A 15951-nucleotide genomic window follows, 5' to 3' on the forward strand; every position below is an offset into this window, starting at 1 on the left:
AGTAAACAGATTAGTCGCTCCTCCACTTAATGCCTCTATCCAAAAGAGGCAGCAAGGGTGGGGGAAGAGGAGAGGGCATTTAGTATAGTATTCTTGTACAACTCCTGACTATGGATGTTAAATTTCGATTAGTTGGTTAATCAAGTAGTTGATGGAATTAATTTCCTGCTCTTCCCTCTCTCCCCCCCCCCCCCCCAAGTGCCTCTCTGACAGATGGAGCTGGGGAGGGAGGGGGTGACTAGTTGAATTACTACTCAACTACCCAATAAGCATACAAGCAACTAGTTGCTTACATCCGTACTTCCAGCATTGATGTTTTTCTGATTAAATTCTTCCTCCCAGATGGTCTGGCTGATGATTGATTTCAGCTTTGTGAAATTGGCCCTTTTATGGCATCAAGTAACATATTATCACTGCACAGGACTTCATTCTGCTTGTATGCAAGTGTGATCAAGTCGCAATCATTTGTACATAAACTAGCATTAACTTTTATTTCTGAGATCAGTTCCTCTTGATTTGTCAAGACAAAAATTTGATATGTAATTCTTCTGTGTAGGATGCGGTACTTGAGAGCTTTTGTGTAAGAGTGTTTTGACTGCATAGGAACTGTCATAGCATCCTAGTGAGAAATAGTGTAGTAGTACGCTTGGATGCTACTTTCAGTTCTTAGACCAATGCTCTCCACATCCCTGTTTTCATTCTAGGGAAATGATTGCCAAGAATGATACACAATCAGACGTGTTTGGATGCGATGACCCTAGTCAGGAAGGACAACCTCAAAGAGCTAATTCAGCATAGCTTTGGAACAGAAAAATCTAGTGCCTGCACACTTTAAAGCAGTGAGTGATTGTAACATTAAGGGGGCATTCTAAAGAGGAATGAATTGATGCTTTAAACAGATAAGACTAACGCTCAGTAGTGTGCATACGTGTGTGTGTATATATACACACACACATGCTCGTCACAAGTGATTTATTTTTTACATCCTTTAGTGATGAGGTGTCCCCTCATGAAGATCGGTTCTACATTTTTAATGTAGGTTTGATAAACTCCCTCCTGAATTGTACAGTTTTTCTTTCTGGTACTGTAAGTAGAAAAGTTGTAGATTAATGGGGGGAAAAATGCTGAATAATAGGAAATATTTAATGTGGCACTTGCAAGCAGTCAAACTCTGACAAGAGTTTAGGATTTTAAAGTATATTAAAGACTGATGGGGTTTGCATTCCTCTTATTGCAACATAAGGTGTAATTTCTCTGTTCCAGAATGTAAATATTTATCTCTGTGCAAAGTAGAGCAGCTACTATTGAGAACTGATCTGGCATACTTAGAGGTTTTCCTTAAGGAATTTGTTTCCTTTTATTTACAGTGTTATCATATATTTAAATTCCTGTAGAGCTCTGAGGCTTGTTTTTAATCCTGGCAAAGAAAACCCAGATTCTGAAACAGTCTCTAAATACAGAAAACTGTAACTTTCTGAGCATGTGCTGTGACCAGTGTGTGGGTGTGGAATTCCAGCAAATCTAGGAAATGATACTGCTGTGTTAATGTGGATGCAAGAGAACCATTGATGGAGAAGCGATGATTGTGGGCCATGTCAGCTGGGGTCCTCTCCAGCAGTTATTGCAGGGCAAACCCGAAGTGGTAGAGATTGTAAGGTCATATAGGAACAATTTAAATCCCCCCTGAATCAACTAGTGTGTACCTATTACTTTCCTATTCCTCTTTTTTGCCTGAGGTCCCTCATTGCAGAGAATTGGGGGGAGTAGGGCAGCATTTCAGAATAGCCCATTGTTACAACAATCCTCCTTTCAGAGCTTATCTGTGCTATTTAACTCATCCAGTTATTGGAAAAAGTCATTAAAATTAGTTTTTGTCATATTAGTTGAGTCTGTGGCGATCTGGAAACATTTTTCTCTACATAAGACTTTTCGAATCCTCACTTCAGGTAAAGCTCATTTCTGCGGACACACATTTCGTTTAATCTCCATAGAAGTTCATTTTTTTTTTTTTTTTAGAGACATGAAGGGCATCACACAAATCTTGTCTGGGAAATGTGAGACTTCAGGCTGACTACAGTATTTGTCTTCACAATTTGTGTGTGATGGTTATTGGTTATGAAGCATGCCAACTATAGTCCCTGAGACAGGAAGCAAGCACAGAATAGTCAGTAGTGCGGCAAGCTCTGACACAATCCCCTTCTGTTGGGCCTGAGCTCTTACCTGTTGAGATCTCTCCTGACTGAATTTTCCATGCATGTCAAGCCTTGGCTTCTTTGCCCATCCCATGTGAGCCAGTTGGGATGGTGGTTTTAGTGATGTGGCCAAACATGTGTGCACAAGGAAATTGACAAATCCAGCTAGTTGAGTGAATAGAAATTAGGTAATAAGTACTTCAGGTCGTATGTGATCTAGTTTCTATTTAAGCCACTGGCGTAAGTATTGAGAGCTGTCCTGTACGTGTCAGCACAAAGTGGCTCACATCTTGACTTCAAAAGGAATTCTAGCACTCTTAAAATTGGTCCAGCCCTTTGGTTCAATGGCATTATAGGAGTGTAGCGAAGTACAGTATCCTCAATTTCCCTGGCTCTTCAGTATCCTTGTACAGCATCTGTCATTCTTCATTCACACGCCCTTCTCATTAACAGTTGAATCCATAGACTCTAACACGACAAAAGCAGTTTTAATAACTGATTTTTTTGAATTACTTGGACAGTTAAACAGCACTAAGCTCTGAAAGGAGGGCTGCTATAACAATGGACTATCCCAAAACGCTAACCCTCTCTTCCTCCCCTCCCTCCCCCACAATAGCTGACTCAGGAGGATTTAAGTAGGGGAATATAACTTGGAGGGAGCTATTAGAAGTTGGGTGCAAAACTGTTTGGATAACAGTTACCATAGAGTAGTTACTAATGGTTCTCAATCATGCTGGAAGGGTGTGCTGGAAGGACATAACAAGTAGGGATTCCGCCAGGATAAGTTACGGGTCTGGTTCTGTTCAATATATTGGACCGCTTAGATAATGAAATGGAGAACACCATTGCATAGTTGCAGATAATATCAACCTGGGCGGGGTTACAAGTGCTTTGGAGTAGCGATGTTAAAATGGGTGTAATTTGATAACTGTGTAACCTGAAATTTTTAGAGGTTACATGCGGGGCGGCAGCCAGAGCTGGCACCCAGTGGCTCCCACTCTGCTCTCAGGGAGCCAGCTGCTGTCCTGTGTCACTGCCTCTGATGCAGAGTTAGCAGCACGGGGATGCCAGGTGGATCCCAAGGAGAGAGACTGAGAGCCGTGTATAGCCATTTGCGTAACTGATGAACATGGTTTATTGGTTACTTGTTTAAATGGCTATACTCTACATTCCTACTTTGGAGGACAGGATTATAATTCAAAGTGATCTGGAGAAATGGTCTGAGGTAAATAGGGTGAAATTCAATAAGGAGAAATGCTAAGTATGCCCCTTAGGGAGGAACAGTCAGTTGCAAACATACAAAATGGGAAGTGACTGTCTAGGAGGGAGTACTGTGGAAAGGGATCTAGGCGTCATAGTGAACCACAAGCTAAATGAGTCAGTGTGATTCTATTGGCCCCCCAACCCCCTCCTGCGTTGTTCTGGGATGTATCAGCTGGATTTGATGATCTCTCAAGGTTCTTTCTAGTTCTGTTCAGCGATTGGATGATCACCCTCCTTCCGTGGCGCGCCCCCCCCCCCCCCCCCCACAAGAAAAAGCCCTATGACAAATCCTTTTTGCAGGAGGTGCACATCTTGTGTATTGATGCCTTCCCTGAAAGACTAACTTTAAATACTAAAACGAGCCATTTAAACTGTAATTCTAACCTTATAGGCTTCTTCCACTTGTGGAATGCAGCATTTGTTTCCATAGTATCAGTGTTCTTCAGCAAAAAGCATTTTCCTCAGTCCTTGTGGAAATATCTTTTTTTTTTGTTTTTTTAAAACATTTGGCAAGGTCATTGCTTACTTCAAGCCTGTACTGATCTCTTTATAATATCTGCAGAATAATTAAATTAAGTAAATGCTTGGGCTATTTGGCCATTTTGAAACCAGAGGATGATCTCGGGAGGGAGGGTGGAGGAAACCTCTGTCTGATCTCATCACTTCTTAATGGCTGAAGAGTTTTCAAGGAATAACAAGAAATTACCTAGACTGAACTTTAGTTGGTTGCTACTTCTCTGCTTTGTACCTGACTGCAAAGAATTATTCAGTGGACTTTTTTTTCCCAGTCAACATTTCTTGGGAGCATTTATGTTGTGGTGAGACACCTCCATAGCATTGCAGTCCTATTTAACTGCAGAAAGAAAGGAAAAGTCTGAGACAGCTTTTTAAAAATGTTTCACACACAAAAATGAGCGGTTCCTACCCCGTGTGGAATTTGTTACAGTGGGAGTCACCAGATGGTGCTATTACATATAATTTTACAAGTTCTCTCTCAATATGCAAGCAGTGGATAGAGTTGGGGGGGAGGGGAAGTGTCTTATTGTTTTGTAATAGAGATGCAGCGGTGTTGGTATGGTCTTATTGTTCTGTGATGTAGGTTACTTGAGAGAAGCTTTTTGCCATGACTGCTCTAATCAGGCACTGGTGTTCTGGACTGAGATTTTGGCAAAAAGGATTTGTCTATGTACTGAATGACTATATTTTCACCATGTACATGAGCCCCTGAATAAAATGAAGTTACTCTAAAAAAATACCCAGGCTCCAGTTTGTGGACTTCTCATCTAGTGGGCAGCCAACTTGTAAGGCCCAGACATCTGCTACTACTTTGCAGAGGTGATGCTATTTCTCTGTATATAGTTAAGAATGTGGTTCTGGTGATAAACGAATGTAATCTTTTACTTCTGCACTGCTATACAATATTGCCTTATTAAAAATATGTAACTGCTAATGTTACAGGAACTACACTAATAAGATGATGAAAAATGGATAACATGCTAATATCTTCCAGTTCTTCTTCTGTAGGATCCCAGTAGTTTTGTTTTGGACTTTTGCTTACATCAGAATTGGAAATGTGCATACACATTCCCTGTGTAGTAGAAAATATTTTCATTTTAATGTTGAAAGACTAGTATTTAAGGGGACATAATCTTAATTACCTGAGTGCATATTATACCTTGTGAACTCAAATACTGTTTATGCACTTGGGTGCTGTGATCAATACTGAGGTAGGTGAGCTCATGAGATAAGTACTGAGCGCTTAATAATGCTCCAGTTCTGTTAGGTGTATTTTCATACTTATCACCTTAAACTCGTATATTTGAACACAGATGGTTTTATTATAAGGTGCTCATCTGTTTTACTGATGTAATATTATATACTACTGGTAAATTGGAGCAATAAACTTCATACTGTTTCAAAGTGTGATTCATAAATACTTGACTGTACTTTGAATTGAGGCAATCTTTTGCGAGTAGAAAACTGTTTGCTCAATGTTTCTTTGAGTGTGAAGTATGATTCTTCACTTTGACCAGGATGGATTTAGTTCCATACGACAGTTTGATAACTTGCTTACATGCCATAGTAATTTTCAAAGCACTAAAATACACTGGGTGTATACATTACATTACTGTCTTATTGTAGAATTCACAGGGGTGATCTATGTTTTCGCTCTTATGCATGCAGAGATTAACTACCGTACTACCTCTGCCCTTTTTCACTTCTCTCATCTCCATTTCATAACTGAAAAGTTGTCATTTTCCTAGAATCTGCATCTTTCTAGCCTGAGTGTGCTTTGCATGCAGATATGTTTAGCATAATAAAGAAGCGTATTTTTGTTGTGATTACTGCATAATAAGCATACTGCTGAAATGTAAATTCCATTGTAAAAAAATACAGAAATCAAGTCCCAAGGAGTCATTTGTCTTCTGTATTGTAGCATAACTAGCTATATGTTTTCATTGTGGTGTTACAGAAAGGAACCCTAGTGTAAGCAATACTTGTTAATCTCCATTTCTAGGCGATGTTCCCTTCATCATAATGTTACATATTAATCATATTGTGTTCATGGTGACAGGAATATGTCTCCAGATTATTGTAGACAAATTTTGAAAGTACACTGTATCCCTATCCACCCCCTTTTTTCCCAGAGTAAACCAGAAATTGGCTCATAAAGCAGAGGTGGATTTTATTCCTGTTTTTTGCTGCTTCCTGGAAACTCTCACATTAGATTTAGTAGCTAATGGCTGTGGAACATGAAATTCAAGCAGTTGCTTCTGGATTACCGCCTGAAATAACCACTTTTGGGCTTCCTAGTAATCTGGAACATACTAAAGTGTCTGCAAAAAATGCAGTCAAAGACACTATGAGGAGAACACTAAATGTGTGGCTACACAGGTATGTTTATACTCTGCAACAGGCATAAGTGAAAAGGAACATGTAATTTAAATGGTTGTGACTATCTACATCTAGCCTCCAGGAAGGAATGTTTAGTTGAAGTGGTGTGTCAGTGTGTACACAGGTAGTAGGAAGAGCTATAAATGTAGCTGTATACAACCTTTGGTGTGGCAAGGTAGATAATGGAAACTTATTTAACTCACATGTCTAAGCAAGAGCTTTATTCCTCCTTGTAAGAGGTGATTGAAGTATGTCAGCTGTTGGAAGATAAGTGAGTTAAAGGTAAGTAGTACCTTAAAATCTAGTCATTTAAGAAAAGGTAAAAATAGCTTCAGATGATATACCTTTTCTTGAATTTCGCTCCCAGGTTTTATGGGTTTACAATCCAATTTTCTTAAAATTTCCTGTTTGAAAGACCCATACAAATAGGGAAAACTGACTAGACAAAGTGCAGTCAAAAGCACAAAAGAGTAAACAAATATTTTTCTAGACTGAGTTAAATAATGATCTTGGTGCTACTAATAATACTGCCTACATAAACCTCAGAGTCTTTGATGGTCTCTTTAAAAGTGACATGCACATTCAAAAACTTCTGCACTTCTTGTTTGATACTTAAACTGGGCCTGTGTGGGTGTTTGAGGTGTACTGCTTTTAGAATTACCAGCAATGATAACTTTGCTCTTCTCAGACTATTTCTTCAGTTTGCATGGTGAGCTCTTCTACCCTAATGCAGCAGTGCGCAACCTGTGGGTCTCGACGCCTATGGGGGTTGCAGCTGTCTTCCTGGGGGGTTGCAGCGCTTCGATCCGGGTTGGCCACCATTTTGTTTTCCTGGCTCAGAGCCCGATGTACACATGGCAGCGGCAAGGGGAGTGGCAGGGGAGCAGATTGGTGCTTTAAATAAAAGGGGCCACAACACAATGTCCCTGGTGCTTTTTTTTTTTTTTTTTTCCCCTGCTCAACAAAAATTTTCCCGGCCCTGGGGGTTGCGAATTAAAAAAGGTTGAACACCACTGCCTTAGCAGGAGTGACGGTGTTGAATGTGAAACAGTCATCCTTCTTCCAAAATGTTAAATTAGACATTGACCTAAAATCCCTGGTCTTCCTATTGCTTGGCTTTCACACTGTGGCTGAGATGTCATGAGTAGGGCTCTACCAAATTCATGGTCCATATTGGTCAATTTCGTGGTCCTAGATTTTGAAAACAGTACATTTCATTGCTTAAATCTGAAATGTCGATGTTGTACCTGTAGGGGTCCTGTGGTCCCCTAAAGTTATTATGCAGGGTTGTGGTATTGCATCCTTGCTTCTGTGCTGCCTTCAGGGCTCAGTGGCCAGAGAGCAGCAGCTTAACACAGAGCCGCCCCCAGCCTGTAAGACAGTGCAGAAGTAAGAATGGCATGTTATGATATTGGCGCCCTCGCTTCTGTGCTGCTATCTTTGGAACTGGCCCCTGGCCCCTCAGCAGCACACACTTAAGGGTGGTGTGCTACAGTACTGAAGAAATTCAAACTGTCCCTCCTACGGAAGCAGAAGACACAAGCTGACATCCGCCTCCCCTTGCAGGTCATCGTTTAGTATTCTTGGTTCTGTTTTTAGTGGACATAGGGATCTGTCCACTTACTGAATTTTCTCCTATGCTGAGGCGTGTACTCTACTTCAGTTAGCAGCCGTGGCAGGGAGGCAAGGGACAGCATTATCCTTCATCCCTAGAGTTGATCTCTGTAGATCAGCGGTAGGCAGTGTAGGTTAGCAAGTGGACAGCCTGAGGGGCTCTCCTTCATTGCCCTGGGTCGTGCTAACTCTGCTTGCGTACCTAGAATTTTGGGCGGGGGATTGTTTGCAGATGGAGTGCAGGGCTCTCACCACCACCTTACTTCACGTACCCTGGCTTCACGTGCATGTCGCTTCAGTAATACTGGCAGGAAAAAACTATGCAAATGGGAGCCAGCAGAATCTGGCAAGAACATGGGCAACGAACATTGTTTCATGGGCCACATGTAGACAGACATGGGCGGTAGGTTACCCACCACTGCTGGAGGCACATTAGCACTGTGGTATGGGAAGCTTGCCTTGTCTTGGGCTTTGCAAAGACAGTGCTTCATATGATCCTTGCAAAACATCAGCTGGAAAGGAAGTAGGTTTATGTGAGGAAAAAAGCTGTAATAACACTACACATGTTATAGAAAATCAGTCTAACTGCTGTTAACACCTCAGGGTTAGTCAGTGTGAACTGGCTTTTTAAATTCCCATATCACTGGCATTCTTTACCCATATGACTTGAGTTTTTCCATTTTGCTGTTGGTGTGCAGCTGCCTCAGACTTTTTTCATGCACTGATGGTGAGAGTTGCAGTGTATATTGATTTTTGCCACTCAAGGAAAGTTGCATTCTGTAAGTTCATGACTGACTTCAAGTTGACAATTTTTAAACAATCTAGATTTTGTGTTTTGTCTTAGCGGCTCCCATACTGTAAAACTTGCCTTTTACAAGAGGCAGTCCAAACCTAATTATATTTGTGTCTCTCCATTCTAGAGCCTGTCAGAATAAAAACTCAAGAATCAAAAAGGGGATAACTGTTCTGGTAATAGTAGGGATGTAAAAGAGTAGTTCGAGGTGGCCAGCCTGCAGCGTGTAAGCCACATGCGGCTCTTCTCCCCCAAAAGTGCAGCTTGCAAAGCTGCTCCTGTGCCCCCCAATGACTCCCGGCTCCCCTGTGCTCACCGGGGTGACTATTCAAAATGGCGCCCAAGATGATGGCCGTCAACGGGTGGCTGATGTGTCCAAAAAGCCTAAGCTTGTTTCTTAAAGGGGCTCGACAATTCTGGTGTGGCTCTTGACACTTTTTCCGACGCTGTTCGGGTTTCCGTTAAATGGGTTGGCCACCCCTAGAGTAGTTGAATAGTAGACTACTTGCATTTTCTCCCCTCCCTTGCTGCTTCTGCTTCAGAGGTAGCTGGGGGAAGGGGGAAAGCTGGCTTAAAAGCTGGTTCTTCTTCGGGGATGTCCCCACGGGTGCTCCACTATGGGTGCTGGACTTGCCCCGGTGCCGCAGATGGAAGCTTGTGATGAGCAGTGTTCAGCCAGTTGATGCCTTGGTCGAGGGCAAGCAGACAGTCACAGGCAGCATCACAAATCGTACGACCCAGCTCTTTCACCACCGGATGAGGCCCTTTCTACGTCAATGGGCAAAAATCGCTACGGATAGATGGGTCCTCGAGATTGTTCAATCTGGCTACCCTATCCCTTTCTTAGCCATCCCACTAATCACCCCTCCCACCCTGTCCCTCTTCAGGGACCCCTCTCACGAGACCCTCCTCCGACTAGAAGCCGACCGCCTTCTCTCTCTAGGTGCCATAGAGCCAGTCCCAAAGGATTTCAGGAACCAGGGGCTTTTACTCACATTATTTCCTCGCCCAGAAGAGTTCTGGAGGTTGGTGCCCCATCCTAGATCTCTGCCGTTTGAACAAATATCTCAAGAAACGACGATTCAAAATGACGACTTTAGCTGCCATAATCCCTGCGTTAGATTCACAGGACTGGTTTGCCGCCCTCAACCTATTTCCATGTCCCTATCCATCCAACTTAAAGGAGGTTCTTGCGCTTCATCGTGGCAAAGGACCACTTCCAATACAAGGTCCTCCCCTTTGGGCTATCGTCAGCCCCCAAGGTGTTTTCAAAGGTTCTATCCGTGGTCACGGCCTTCCTCCGACGCCAAGGGGTACTCATCTTCCCTTACCTGGATGATTGCCTACTCGAGCCCTTCTGCACATGAGGTCTCCCAGATGGTTCAGCTCACGAGGCAAGTCTTTCAATCGCTTGGACGACTCCTCAACGAGCAGAAGTCCGTTTTGCACCCCACTCAGAACATCAAGTTCATTGGGGCCCGCCTGGACTCACTTGCTGGCAGTTCCTACCCTTACAGAGGTTTCAAGCCATCCAAGACCTCATTCACACCACCACCATTAGCCCTACTGTTGCACTCATCGCATGCCTCAGACTGATGGGCCATATGGCTGCCACAACATACGTGGTGAAATACACCAGATTACATCTGCGCGTCCTTCAGTACTGGCTGACTCTTGTATATGACCACACCAGATACGATCTCCACAGGCCGGTAATGCCGCCACCTGGCGTTCTCCAGTCACTCCTTTGGTGGACCAGCCACACACACCTGCTGTCGGGTATACCTTTCCATCGGCAGGAGTCACTCCTCCAAATCACAACGGATGCCTCCCTACTAGGCTGGGGGGCTCACATAGGCTCCCTCTCAGTCCAAGGCCAGTGGTCCCCACAAGAAGCATGGCTACACATAAACCTTCTAGAGCTACGTGCCATTTTCAACGCATGCAAATCCTTCCTCGCCTACATTCGAAATACCGCGGTGAGGATACTCACGGACAACATCACAGCCATGTATTACGTGAATCGCCAAGGCAGCACTCGCTCCCGTTCCCTATGCATGGAAGCCATCCGCTTTTGGAACTGGTGCATTCACCATGGAGTAACACCTATGGCATCCTACTTACCTGGCACCACAAACGTGACGGCAGATTTCCTGAGCAGACCCTTCCATGTGAAGCATGAATGGGAAATGCATGATGGTGTCCTATGCGAGATCTTCCAACGTTGGGGTACTCCCCAGTGGACCTCTTTGCAACTCCCGTCAATACAAAATGCCGCAAGTACTGTACCAGGGCAGGCCTATGCCGCACATCCTTGAGGGACGCCTTCCTTACGACTTGGTGTGGACCCCTCCTCTATGCATCCCCCCCCATTACCTCTGATCCCCAAAGTCCTTCAGAAGCTGAAGACGGACAGGGCAGTGCTAATCCTCATAGCCCTGGACTGGCCTCGCCAGCACTGGTTTCCCTTCCTCCACCGACTCTGCGCGGACACCGATCTGCCTTCCGTCTCTCCACAATCTCCTCACACAAGACCGAGGACCTCCAGATACAAATGCTGAACCTAACAGCATGGTTCCTAACTGGCTAACTCCATTTGAATCCCTCTGCTCCGTTCCAGTCAAATACGTCCTAGTACACAGTAGACGACAAACCACGAGAAAAACTTACCTTCACAAGTGGCGCAGATTCTCCTCCTGTGTACCTCGACCCATCGTGATCTGACACGTCCATCGATCCCCTCCGTACTGGACTACGCGTTGCACCTAAAGAACAAAGGCCTCGCGTTAGCCTCCATCAGGGTGCACCTCGCAGCAATATCAGCATTCACATCACCGATAGATGGCATTTCTGTCTTCGCCCATCCTACTACTAAAAGATTTCTCGAGGGCCTTACCAACATGGCCCCACTGCATGACCCAGTCCCACCGGTGTGGAGCCTGGACGTATTCCTCGTCGCCCTAATGAGGTGGCCATTCGAGCCTCTGGCGACTATATCCTTGCGTTTCCTCACTCTGAAAACTGTTTTCCTGCTTGCCATAACATCGGCATGCAGAGTGAGTGAGCTTTCCGCCATGATGGCCACGCTACCATATACAATTTTCCATAAGGATGGAGTGGTCTTGAGACTACACCCAAGATTCATACCCAAAATCATCTCCCATTTCCATGTCAACGAACCAGTGATCCTGCCAACCTTTTTTCTGAAGCCCCATGCCCCACCATGAGAAGCGGCCCTACACTCCTTGGACACCCGAAGGGCCTTAGCATTCTACATAGATCGCACTAGACCTTTCAGGCGTACGGACCACTTATTCGTCTCCTTGACACAGAGGTCAAAGAGTCAACGCCTGTCTTCCCAGAGGATTTCCAATCTCGTAACCTCATGCATAACGCAATCGTACGCAGTGAAAAGCTTACCCCTTCCATCCCAACCCTGCGCCCACTCCACTAGAGCCATGGCCACATCTACAGCGTTTCATAGAGGGTTATCTCTGAAGGACATCTGCAGGACTGCGACCTGGTCCTCACATGAGACCTTCGCCAAACACTATTCTATTTCTCTAGGCACTCATTCAGATGGGGCAGTGGCAACTGTGGTGGTCTCCACAGCGGATAAATAGGGACTCCTTGCCTTCCTTCCATTCTGGCGACTACTGCTACGCAGTCACCCATAGTGGAGCACCCGCGGGGACAACCCCGAAGAAGAAAGCGAAGTTACCTCTGGTGAAGTAACTGTCGTTCTTCGAGGTGGTGTCCCCGTGGGTGCTCCACTACCCGCCCTCCTCCCCGCTTCAGAGTCCCCTCTCTCTGCTCTTGTCTCCTACAGACTCCAAGGCGGTTTTGAGGAACTGGCGGGGGGGCCAGACTGCGCGAGACAAAAGAGCATGGAAGCCGCGAGCCCGCGGCACATGCGCAGTCTGGCCGAGCACTGCTCATCACAAGCTTCTGTCCGCGGCGCCGGGGCAAGCCCAGCACCCATAGTGGAGCACCCGTGGGGACATCACCTCCAAGAACGACAGTTACTGAACGGGAGGTGAGTAACTTCGCTTTCCTCCCAGCACCATCTGCGTGGTGTGGGGCTGGAGAGCAGGGAGTCAGAGGTGCAGCGGTGCTGTGGCTCTCCCTTTTTAAATGTAGTAAGAGCTGATCTGAGATGTAATTAATGCCATATAGGGTGGACAAATTACTTTTCGTGTCGTCAAATCCCGGAATGATGATGATTTTTGCAACAGTCAGTCCCCTAAGGTCCCCAGTCCCTTTTACATGACTCCTTCATAGACGGTCCCTTCCCATTCTGTATGTAACTGACTCTTCCTCCCTAAGTGGAGTACTTGTCCTTCAGAATTTTATTCTGTTTACTTCAGGCTACTCTGGCTCAGGACTTGAGTAGTAGGGCTCAGGACTTCAGCCAAGGGGGGGGAAGTTGGGTGGGTCAGGCTCTGTGTGTGGGCGGGGGAAGTCTTGGGGTTTAAGCCCCATGGTATGTTCTGGGCTTTAGCTGGTGGGGGCTCCAGGGCTCGGGCCCCAGCGTGCGCTCCCACTCCATAGCTAAAGCCCTGAGTTCTGGCATGCTTTCCCCTCCCCCTGCTGAAATTGGAAGCTGAGCAGTAAGAAGCCCAGACACCTCCACAGTGCTGAAACAAGTAGCAGAACTGCAGGGCTGAAGCCCCAAGCCTTGGCGCTCCTGGGGGCCAGAATCCCTGAGCCTCCCATCTGGAGCCCTGATGGTACCTCAAGGGTCAGACGAGCCAACTCCACTCCCTCCCTCTGGAACCTAATAACCCTCACTCCATGGCTGCAGCCCCACAACCACCCCCTCGTGGCTCAAGTCCGTAACCGCTTGTTCAGCGTTACAGAACTGTTCAGTGACGAGCAACCTGCATTCCAGAGTCTAACTCTGTGCTGCTGTAGTTACTGTAGCGCTGGCCTGAAGAGCTCACTCCCGACAGCACCATGGGCTACCTGGACACGTCTGCTGCCCTTCCAGTGTCTCTGAGGCTTCGGTAGCAGGAAAATGGAGTGCTTAGTCAGACTTGCATCCTTGCTCCCTCCCACGCAGTTTCTTCTGCGAGGCTTCTTGTTCCTGCTTTTCTTGGTTCTGAATTCAATCCAGCTTTTCAACTCCCTGCTTCTTTGGTCCCCTTGCCTGACTCTTGCTTGTAAGCAAATCCTCTGAGCCTGTAGAAAGACTGTTAGAGGTAGGGCATGGAGAATGTCCTACGCTGTAGTTCATCAATGAAACACCTGCTTGGAACACTTGACTTCTCAAATTCCCAGGCTGCTGGCCACCATCCGTTTGAAGTTGTTAAACCCGCAGGCTGAGTCAGGGATGTGATAGTTTAGTTCATTATTGGTTCATGCTACAGACGACATGCATCTTCTCCCCCCCGGCTTGTGCTGGGTCCGGGAGCTCAGCGCCCCTGACCAGCTGCTGCCACCCCCTGCTGCTGCCTCTGGTACAGAGGTGTGCAGCAGCCTCTGTTTTAAATGCAGGGCTGATCTGTGTGACACACTATTCTGGAGGGCAGGGAAGGCTTCAGGTGATCTCCCTTTCCCCCAGCCCAATCCTTATGTCCTATTGGTTGGAAACAACTGGGCAATAGGAGCTGACCCCAACCAGTCTCTCAGCTCCTATAGGCCAGAAACAGCCAGCCAACAGGAGCTGAGAACTTGGCCTGGGAGATGGGGGCAAAGCAAACCTCTTGCCCTTCATGGGTTTGAGCCACATGGAGGGAGCAGGCTGCATTTTCAATGCTCTGGGTTTGTAGCAGGCAAGGATCTGAGCCCGTCTTGTGCTGCTGGCTGGGAGATGCTTAAGTAAGCCCCTCCCTCCCAGAGCCTGCCTCTGGCACCCCAACTCCCTCATCCAGGTCACGACTCCCTCCCCTAACCTGCACCGTTCCTACACTCTTCTCCAAGGCCAAAATCCTTTCCTGCACCTCCCTCCCCGACCCTGCACCCCAATACCCTGACCCAGGTCACAATCCCCTTCTTTACCCAAACTCCCCCTCAGACATCACACGGTCTCCTGCTCCCCAGTCCCTTACCCCATGCACCCTTCTGCACCCACCCTCCATCCTAGACCCCACACCACCTCCATAGAACAGTGCAGCCCTTGACGGCTTTCCAGAATCTTGGCATGGGGCCCCCCCGACCAAAAATGATTCATAGAATCATAGGACTGGAAGGGACCTCAAGAGGTCATCGAGTCCAGCCCCCCGCCCTCAAGGCAGGACCAAGCTCTGTCTACACCATCCCTGACAGATGTCTGTCTAACCTGTTCTTAAATATCTCCAGAGAGGGAGATTCCACCACCTCCCTTGGCAATTTATTTCAATATTTGACCACCCTGACAGTTAGGAATTTTTTCCTAATGTCCAATCTAAACTTCCCCTGCTGCACTTTAAGCCCATTACTCCTTGTCCTGTCCTCAGAAACCAAGAGGAACAAATTTTCTCCTTCCTCCTTGTGACACCCTTTTAGATATTTGAAAACCGTTATCATGTCCCCCCTTAATCTTCTTTTTTCCAAACTAAACAAGCCCAGTTCATGAAGCCTGGCTTCATAGGTCATGTTCTCTAGACCTTTAATCATTCTTGTCGCTCTTCTCTGTACCCTTTCCAATTTCTCCACATCTTTCTTGAAATGTGGCGCCCAGAACTGGACACAGTACTCCAGCTGAGGCCTAACTAGTGCAGAGTAGAGCGGCAGAATGACTTCACGAGTTTTGCTTACAACACTCCTGTTGATACAAGCTAGAATCATATTTGCTTTTTTTGCAACAGCCCACCCTTGCTTTAAAGGATGTGCTAATTTACCATGCAGACAAGTGAACAGCAAGTCTTCCCCTTACTCATGTCCCTACCGAATGGGCTGAGGTCACAGCTTTGGAAACTTGTGGCCCTAACCATGATCCTCTGACACCAGATGGCGGTCAGTTTCTCCGAAGAGAGGGTTCCTTTGGTTAGCTCTCAAAGCTGTTCTTGGATAAGCCCACTCCTTTTGTTTAAGGGAAGTGCCTGTCACATCAGTTCTAATTAGTAGTTCATAATCTTCAGTCACTCTTGGCTGTTTCAGATGGTGTTCAGTGCACGTGTAATATTAATGTTCTGATTTTATGTGGCTATGGATGTTATTCCATGGTATACAAACTGTAGCAAAAGCACCTACTGCTTATGGTTTTTTTAAAAC

At 46.0% G+C, this 15951-nt stretch overlaps 1 protein-coding gene across 10 annotated transcripts in view; it reads left to right on the forward strand.

The window, feature by feature from the left end:
• The window catches only part of HDAC4 (histone deacetylase 4), a 226272-nt gene that overhangs the window by 18651 nt on the left and 191670 nt on the right, over window positions 1–15951 (forward strand). The window contains exon 1 of one of the 10 annotated variants that reach the window (XM_075934074.1): window positions 202–839. The exons of the other annotated variants lie outside the window; for them this stretch is intronic. The gene's annotated coding sequence lies outside the window, so the exon portion shown is untranslated. Of the gene's footprint in view, window positions 1–201; window positions 840–15951 lie in introns of those variants that run through there. 10 annotated transcript variants of the gene reach the window in all.

Source organism: Pelodiscus sinensis, chromosome 7, assembly GCF_049634645.1.
Source record: "Pelodiscus sinensis isolate JC-2024 chromosome 7, ASM4963464v1, whole genome shotgun sequence".
Lineage (NCBI taxonomy): Eukaryota > Metazoa > Chordata > Testudines > Trionychidae > Pelodiscus > Pelodiscus sinensis.